The sequence below is a fragment of the Lactuca serriola genome, chromosome 4 (assembly GCF_051521515.1).
Source record: "Lactuca serriola cultivar US96UC23 chromosome 4, Lser_US96UC23_V15, whole genome shotgun sequence".
Lineage (NCBI taxonomy): Eukaryota > Viridiplantae > Streptophyta > Magnoliopsida > Asterales > Asteraceae > Lactuca > Lactuca serriola.
This window is the reverse complement of record NC_136411.1, coordinates 67423398-67432290: the sequence shown is the minus strand read 5'-3', so window position 1 is coordinate 67432290 and position 8893 is coordinate 67423398. Positions and strand designations below refer to the sequence as shown.

Here is an 8893-nt window from a genome sequence, read left to right as displayed (position 1 = left end):
CGGATGTTACAAGATGTACCATATTTCACATATCTAATTCCTCGTTTCCAATTTCTTACACTTATTATTTTTTTTGTAGCTTTTTAGTTTTTATTACTACGTTATATGATATAGATTGTATATTGTAATATCTTATTCTATAGATGATGCAAATTATTTTCAAAACCCACCACTTAACAAAGGAGTTAGTCCAATATGGAACAAAAAGATATCCCACCATTACACCAAAAGACCTAATAGTAAAAGGGAGATATAATTGATATATAGTTGTTCTATCTGAAGCAAAGAGTACACAACAACATGATTCTTTAAACAATAAATTACAACACGTAAATCAATAAATGTAGACTCTCAACATCTTGAGAATGTTCAAACATATGAAAAAATAAAAACAAAAATAAGAGTGGTAAAAAGCCTATTACTCATGTAAGATATTTGCATTCATACAATCATGGGGAAAGCACTACATGTCTTTTGCAACAAACAACCTGCCTTTTCCAGGATTATCACTGTCAGAAAATCTCCAGTATTGGGACGATGGGGCAACAAATGACTCTAGTTTAATAGTAGCACCACTTTGCCTCATGTAACTATGAAAGAATGCACATTCTTCTATTGTCTTTTCAAGAGGCACCCAATTCAGTTTGTAAATATCTGGTTTTTGAATATTGTCATAACCTTGTGACCATTATGCCATCACATAAAGGTTTTCATCCAAACATACAAACTCGAAAACTCGGATTAGCTTCGGAAAATGTGTATAGAGTAATGTCAATGTTGTCACCGGAGCAAGTCTCATTTGAAATACCTATGAAAAATCGACATTTAGTGTATATATCTTCCCCTTGAAAGCATGTAAATCATGGATGTGAAAATTGGTGTACTCATGATTCCATTCTTTTTTTACCTCTATAGAAATCCATATTTGGTAGTCGTAGCCATTTATCACAACAAACACGTACCCATGTATTGAAGGTGAAAAGGCAAGGATATCCTTGACTCCTATTCCTGGATTTACATGAAAGGGGACATTAGGAAAATGAAGTCCATACTTTGTGATAGGATTCACAAGACAGAAGTCACGAGTTTTCTCCCTGTATACGATCATGTAACCATAAGTTAATCCAACACATGTTCTTTTAACAGAACTGGGAAGGAGGGTTTTGATTCATCATCCTTTAAAGTCCTCCAGGTAGCAGCTTGTAACATTCATATTCTGGTAATTTTTCCCTTTTAGCCTTAATGCAAAACTTTACATTTTGGTCCCTAGCTAGTATGCAGGGCGTACTCTAGGAGTACGCTTATTATACAAGCTATTCCCAGATTGCGGGACTCATCCACGTACGCGGGGGCGTACATAGAGTACACATGTTGTACACGAGGTACGGGTAAACCCTAATTTTAGAGTTTGCAACCTATTTAAACAACTTTTCTCGCATTTAGACACCCTTATGATCAACCTCCATCATCTTATGCCCTGAAGTCGAAGCCCTAATTGCCTATTGTGAGTTTTTGAGCTTGTAAGTGAGATTTTGGTGGTGTTTTAGTGAAAGAAGAAGAAGAAAAAGAAGAAATATTGGTGGTTGCTTGGGAGTAGCTTGAGCTTGTAGATCCAGCTTCATCATCATTTCAAGCCATTTGAGGTATAAAGCTCTCACCTTGATGGTCTTTTGTGCTAGATCTAGTTTATGGTGTTGTTTATTCACTTTTGAGTCTTTTTTGTTAAAGTTGAGCTTTTAATCTACTCCAGAAGCAAAGGCTACTAGATCTTAGCTCCATTTAGGCCCCATGTTCATAAAAATGCAAACTATATGGAGGATATTGGTCCATGCAAGCATTAAGATCTTTATTAAGCTCCTTTTTGAGCTTTGAGTCCCATTAAGCCATGATTGAGTGTAAAGTTGCCAACTTTACGTGAAAAGTCACCCTTAAAAACGAAAATTTTTCGTATTAATTTTTGGGACGTTACATAGCTGCTTTTCCTAGCACAAGCATATAGACATGGACATGGGTGGTTTGGACGCCATAAACCTCTTTCTATTAGAGAGTGCGAACGATCCCCATGATTTGCAAACTCTGTTGAATGCAAGAAAATCGACAACTCTCAGTCGCATCATAACTATATAAATAACATCGTGGTTAAGATCTCACCAGGGTACCACACCACTTCTGTCACGAGTCTTGAACCTCTTCTTGATAAATGCATCATCATGATTCCCATTTCTATTCCTACTCCTTGTCTTAGCCATTACCATGCCTGCAGAAGAAGAATAGATATACTTTAGATCTTGGTCGGTTCAAATTTCACTTAGCATACAAGAGAATTATAAGTTGAAAACAAGCATTACATATTAATGTTTATACAGATACTACCCTTCACAAATAATTAATTTTTAACAAAATGTTCCAAGTAAAAGACAAAACAAACATGAAGTCATGAAGATAGCAATATGAATTTGTACATCACTACATGCCTAATTTAATTTATATGGACGTCTATATCAGTGCGTGCATGAGTAATCTAGGAAACAATGTTATCTCCTCTTTTTTTTCTTTATCAAAATATATATACAAAAAAAAATAAAAAAAATACAAAAATTGAAGACAATGCTCAATTACAAAGCTGTAAACGAACAACAAAGTTGCTTTTGATTTGAATAAGTTGACTCCTAAATCCTAGTATACAAGTGACTAAGTCAATTACTCAATTACAAACAAACCAATGTAAATGACTTGTCATATTCCTTTGTAGATTTTTTTTGAAACAACGAGAAATTTCAAACATAGCCACACGCCCAGCAAGATAATAGGCTAGGGAAACAAGGGTGAAAACTGATATTATGTCTATTTGGACTTTCGACCCCTTTCATCATTTCCATTTATCCGTGAATATGCTTTCATGGATAAATGACAAGATTAAAAGGGGCCGAAAGTTCAACCAAAGATAATATCTATTTACCCCCAAAATTTTAAATATTTTCCAATTTTATTTAATTCCGTTTTAATCCTTAGTCACTTGAAATTAGGGATTTTTCTCGATTATGTAATTGATTAGGTATCTAAGTTGATTAAGGGGATGTTTGACTTAGCTTTTCACAGCCAAAAGTCCTTTTTGGAAAAGAAAAAATGCAAAAGATGTTTGGTAAATTAGTTTTAAAAAGATACTTTTGGAGTTTTTATAGAAGGAAAATCAACTTTTTGGAAAAGTCAGGAAATCCTGACTTTTTGTAACTTTTCCAAAAAGGACTTTTGGTTTTTAAAAAAGTTAAGCCAAACACCCCCTAAGTAGTGTCATGTTAAATTTTACACAACTTGGCATACCCACCAAATTTATAGGGTCCCATGTATGTACCTATGTCAAAGTGATCAAACAAATGGGTAAGTGCATGTGCGGGTGCAAACGGACGGCAAGGAAGAGCGTCCCCAGACCTATGGGGATGACATCTGACGGAGCAGGACCTAGCAAGGTTTACGTCAGGATCGTGCAATGATTGATGGACATCAACATATATAGGATTCAGTGTAGCAGCAGGTTTACGTCAGGATCGTGCAATGATTGATGAACATCAACATATATAGGATGAGATGATGGTAAGAATGGATACCCTGCATCAGTATGCGACAGAAGCTATCCAGACTGCCAGGAATGCAGAGAGAGTTGTGGATCGTTTGGTGACCACATGCTATATGTTTGGAGGAGTACTCCTAATTATGGTGTTGATGCTTTTCGTTGGGATACTGATCCATGTTTGGTTCTGATGTCTGTACTTTACTTCGCTATGTTTTGAATACCCATGTGGGATGTCTTTTGGAAGAAAACTGAAAACCTTGTTTTGATAATGATGTAATGTTTTGGAATGTTTAAACTGTTTTAAATATTTTGTAGAAAAACTTATATTATGTTTGTCAAAAGTTTGAAATGTGAAGTTTAGTTATGAAATTTATGATAAATGTTTATTGTCAGATAAAAGATTTTGCATAAACAATAAAATTGTATGCATAATAGTGGTGCAGAATATGGTTTTGACTTTGTGCAATGATTTGGAAAATAATGTAGTACCGAAAACTTTACACCATTTTAAAAATAATTACTTATATGTATTTTATTATTGTGTCTTAGAACAGTGCCTTCAGGAAGGCCAACTCATGGACGCCCACAGAACGAAACACCTGATGTTGCTCAACCAGTAGCACAACAGCTCATGGCGGCAATCCCAAATATCGTCACTCAAGTCACAACGGGTCTAAACGTAACTCAAGAGGAGTAAGATTCCGATTGTGAAAGTTTGATGGAACTCAAAACGCGGGCCGGAGTACACCTGGGAGCGTGAGGACCTCATGAAGGAAAAGTATCCACAACTTTTTCCATACGATGACAAATGATGACACAGAATGAATTTCGGAACGAAATTCTTTTTGAGTGGGGGATACTGTGACAACTGTCAAATTCAGGTCATTCTCGGACTCATGCATCTTTTTATAAAAACCATATATGCACATCATGCGATGGCATAATAGTAGATATTAGGTCATAATCTTGTAGAAACTTGGATCCAACAAAAATCTAGGACTAATGTACTTGACTCTTACAATTCAAGTGAGTTGTTCAACTACTATAGAGAATGTCAATACCCGAATTTAAAAAAAAAAAAAAAAAAAAAAAAAAAAAAAAAAAAAAAAAACATTGATACAATTGAAAAAGGGTACAAAACCCTAAAATAAATTAAAATCTTCTAATTTCACTTCATTATATTTTTAAATAGCTAACACGGTCCCAAAACCCTAAAAAGCCGTAAAAACCTAAATTTTATAAAATTAACACCTAAACTCCATAAAAATTTATTATAAACCTTATAAGATCAATTTAAGTAAAAAAAATTAGTAAATATAATCATAGAAAGAAAATTTAATTATTAACATTTAACCCTAATCTACAAGTTAAATGTCAAGATTTTATGAAAAGAAAACTAAGTTAATGCATAGTTATAAAAATATGGAAAAAAATTTAAAAATAGGAGAGATTATAATTATAAGAAATAAGTGAAAGGGCGACTCTCTAATACCCTTAAAAAACTCGGCCTCCCCTCTCCAAATACACCCTTCCCCTTCCCAACACACCTAATCATTTTCACCACATTTACACTCTAACTTCTTTCTCACTCTCTCTCATTTTCTATCACTTCAACCACTCAACACTCTCATTCTCCCTCTCCAAACCCACGAAATTCTCCAGCCAAGAACACCTCTCAACCTTCAAATCTTCATCTTCTAGGGTTGTTCTTCAAGGTAATCACGAAAATCCTTCATCTTTCTTTTTTTAAAGGTTTTTCTTGTACCTTCTCATTCTTCTACACCATTCTTTATGAATGTCGAGTTTGATGATGATGGTGGTAGGGTTTCACCCAAGAACAACATGCATGTTGTTTAATGGTGAAATCTAAGGACCAAAACCTATGTCAAACCCTAAAATACGGATTTTTACAAGTTTTAAAGGTTCATATACCTTATGCATTCAAGTATTTCCTTTGAAAACATCACTATGACCAACATATCATCAAGCTCTTTAGCTTGGTGTTCATCACATGCATCACATTTTCAAGACCATGCATTGACATATGTTGGTCATAGTGATGTTTTCAAAGGAAATACTTGAATACATAAGGTATATGAACCTTTAAAACTTGTAAAAATCCGTATTTTAGGGTTTAACATAGGTTTTGGTCCTTGAATTTCACCATTAAACAACATGCATGTTGTTCTTGGGTGAAACCCTACCACCATCATCATCAAACTCGACATTCATGGATATGTTCATGAATGTTCATAAAGAATGGTGTAGAGAATGAGAAGGTACAAGAAAAACCTTTAAAACAAGAAAGAAAAATGAAGGAAGATGAAGGATTTTCGTGATTACCTTGAAGAACAACCCTAGAAGATGAAGATTTGAAGGTTGAGAGGTGTTCTTAGCTGGAGAAATTTGTGGGTTTGGAGAGGGAGAATGAGAGTGTTGAGTGGTTGAAGTGATAGAAAATAAGAGAGAGTGAGAAAGAAGTTAGAGTGCAAATGTGGTGAAAATGATTATGGTGTTGATGTTTTTCGTTGGGATAGTGATCCATGTTTGGTTCTGATGTCTGTACTTTGCTTCGTTATGTTTTGAATACCCATGTGGGATGTCATTTGAAATGTCTTTTGGAAGAAAACTGAAAACCTTGTTTTGATAATGATGTAATGTTTTGGAATGTTTAAACTATTTTAAATATTTTGTAGAAAAACTTATATTATGTTTTTCAAAAGTTTGAAATGTGAAGTTTAGTTATGAAATTTATGATAAATGTTTATTGTCAGATAAAAGATTTTGCATAAACAATAAAACTGTATGCATAATAGTGGTGCAAAATATGGTTTTGACTTTATGCAATGATTTGGAAAATAATGTAGTACCGAAAACTTTACACTATTTTAAAAATAATTACTTATATGTATTTTATTATTGTGTCTTAGAACCATGCCTTCAGGAAGGCCAACTCGTGGACGCCCACAGAACGAAACACCTGATGTTGCTCAACTAGTAGCACAACAGCTCATGGCGGCAATCCCAAACATCGTCACTCAAGTCACAGCGGGTCTAAACGCTACTCAAGGAAATCCGAGTGGAAATCAGGGTAACAATGAAAGAGAGTGCAACTACAAGTCCTTTATGGCATGTAAACCAAAGGAGTTTCATGGAAAAGAAGGCGCAGTTGGGTTGCTGAAGTGGATTGATAGTATAGAGTCGGTCCTTCACATTAGCAAATGTCTCAAACGCAACAAAGTGGAATATGCAACTTGTCTACTCCAGGATAGGTCATTGACATGGTGGAATACCCAAGTGCAAACCCGAGGTTGTGCAACGACGTATCAACTAACATGGGAGGAGTTGAAGAAGATGTTGATGGAGGAGTATTGTCCCAAAGATGAAGTTTAGAAGCTTGAGTCTGAATTCTGGAATCATACCATGGTTGGAACATAGATAGAGAAGTACACAGTCCGATTCCATGAACTTGCAAAGTTGGTGCCTCACATGGTCACTCCTGAAGAGAAACGAATTGATCGCTACATCTGGGGTTTGGCACCAGAGATTCAGGGTATGGTTACTTCATCAAACCCAACCACCATTCAAAGTGCAGTGACTTTGGCAAATCGATTGACTAACGACATGATTCGAACTAAGAATTCAATAAAGGGAAGTTTAGGTGAAAAGAGATCGTCAGAAAAGTTATGCAGACAATCGTTGGAAACCTTTAGAATTCCAAGTCGGAGACAAGGTACTTCTAAAGGTGTCTCCTTGGAAAGGGCTTGTACGATTTGGTAAAAAAGGAAAACTAAGCCCAAGATATGTTGGCCCCTTTGAGATCATTGAAAGGATCGGTCCGGTGGCATATAAACTTCAATTACCCCAAGAGTTAAGCGCCATTCACGACACATTCCACGTCTCTAATCTTAAGAAATGTTTAGCCGATGAAGGATTGGTAATACCTCTGGAGGAAATCAAGATCAGTGATAAGCTGAATTTTGTTGAGGGGCCGATACAAATCCTTAACAGAGAGGTGAAACAACTCAAGAGGAGTAAAATTCCGATTGTGAAAGTTCGATGGAACTCAAAACGCGGGCCGGAGTACACCTGGGAGCGTGAGGACCTCATGAAGGAAAAGTATCCACAACTTTTTCCATACGATGACAAATGATGACATAGAATGAATTTCGGGACAAAATTCTTTTTGAGTGGGGGATACTGTGACAACTATCAAATTCAGGTCATTCTCTGACTCATGCATTTTTTTATAAAAACCATATATGCACATCATGCGATGGCCTAGTAGTAGATATTAGGTCATAATCTTGTAGAAACTTTGATCCAACAAAAATCTAGGACCAATATACTTGACTTTTACAATTCAAGTGAATTGTTCAACTACTATAGAGAATGTCAATACCCGAATTAAAACAAAATAAAAACATTGATACAATTGAAAAAGGGTATGAAACCCTAAAATAAATTAAAATAGTCTAATTTCACTTCATTATATTTTTAAATAGCTAACAAGGTCCCACAACCCTAAAAAGTCGTAAAAACCTAAATTTTATAAAATTAACACCTAAACTCCATAAAAATTTATTATAAACCTTATAAGATCAATTTAAGTAAAAAAAAAATTAGTAAATATAATCATGGAAAGAAATTTTAATTATTAACATTTAACCCTAATCTACAAGTTAAATGTCAAGATTTTATGAAAATGGTTAAGGTTGGGATGGATGGGGTGGGGTTTGGTGTGGTTGGTATGTAGGAAAGATGATTATAATATATTTTGATTTGATGCTAAATAAAAAAAAATGGATTAATAGATTGACATTTTTTGTATTTTAATAAACCATAAAGAAAAAATGACTCTGTTCAACCATACACAACCACACAGGATAAATAAATTTAAAAAATTCTTTTTATTAGAATTCACGTTCTATTTCTTCAAATCAAAACAAATAACAACTCTTAATAAAACATAAAGAATAGGATCTAATCGGTTTAAAGAATTCTATTTTTCATTTTTTGAATGCAATTTTTGTTAGAATTCACATTCCAATACTTCCAAATAAGAAGAAAAAAGAGTATTAAATATCATGAATATATACCATTAAACCCTACGTATAACATAATCGAGTAATCACTAATCAGCTATCGAAAATTGATATAATAAAACGAAAATAATAATATTTCATAAGTATTTGACATAAGAAATACCTGATTGACGGCGGTAGACGATTCGGGTAGAAGAATCGGCTTGAATTTGAACTGTATGTATAGCTTTAAGAAGTAATCCGTAGAACTAGAGATTAGTGTTGCTTCCAATTCCAT

At 34.4% G+C, this 8893-nt stretch overlaps 1 long non-coding RNA gene across 1 annotated transcript; it reads right to left on the bottom strand.

Annotated features, from left to right (window-relative positions):
- Positions 1 to 286: 286 nt before the first annotated feature.
- On the bottom strand, positions 287 to 8893 carry LOC145101794 (uncharacterized). Its single transcript, XR_013705825.1, has 3 exons — positions 8780 to 8893; positions 2152 to 2257; positions 287 to 2076 (listed from the first exon to the last, which is right to left on the bottom strand). It is a non-coding gene; the product is annotated as an uncharacterized LOC145101794 (long non-coding RNA).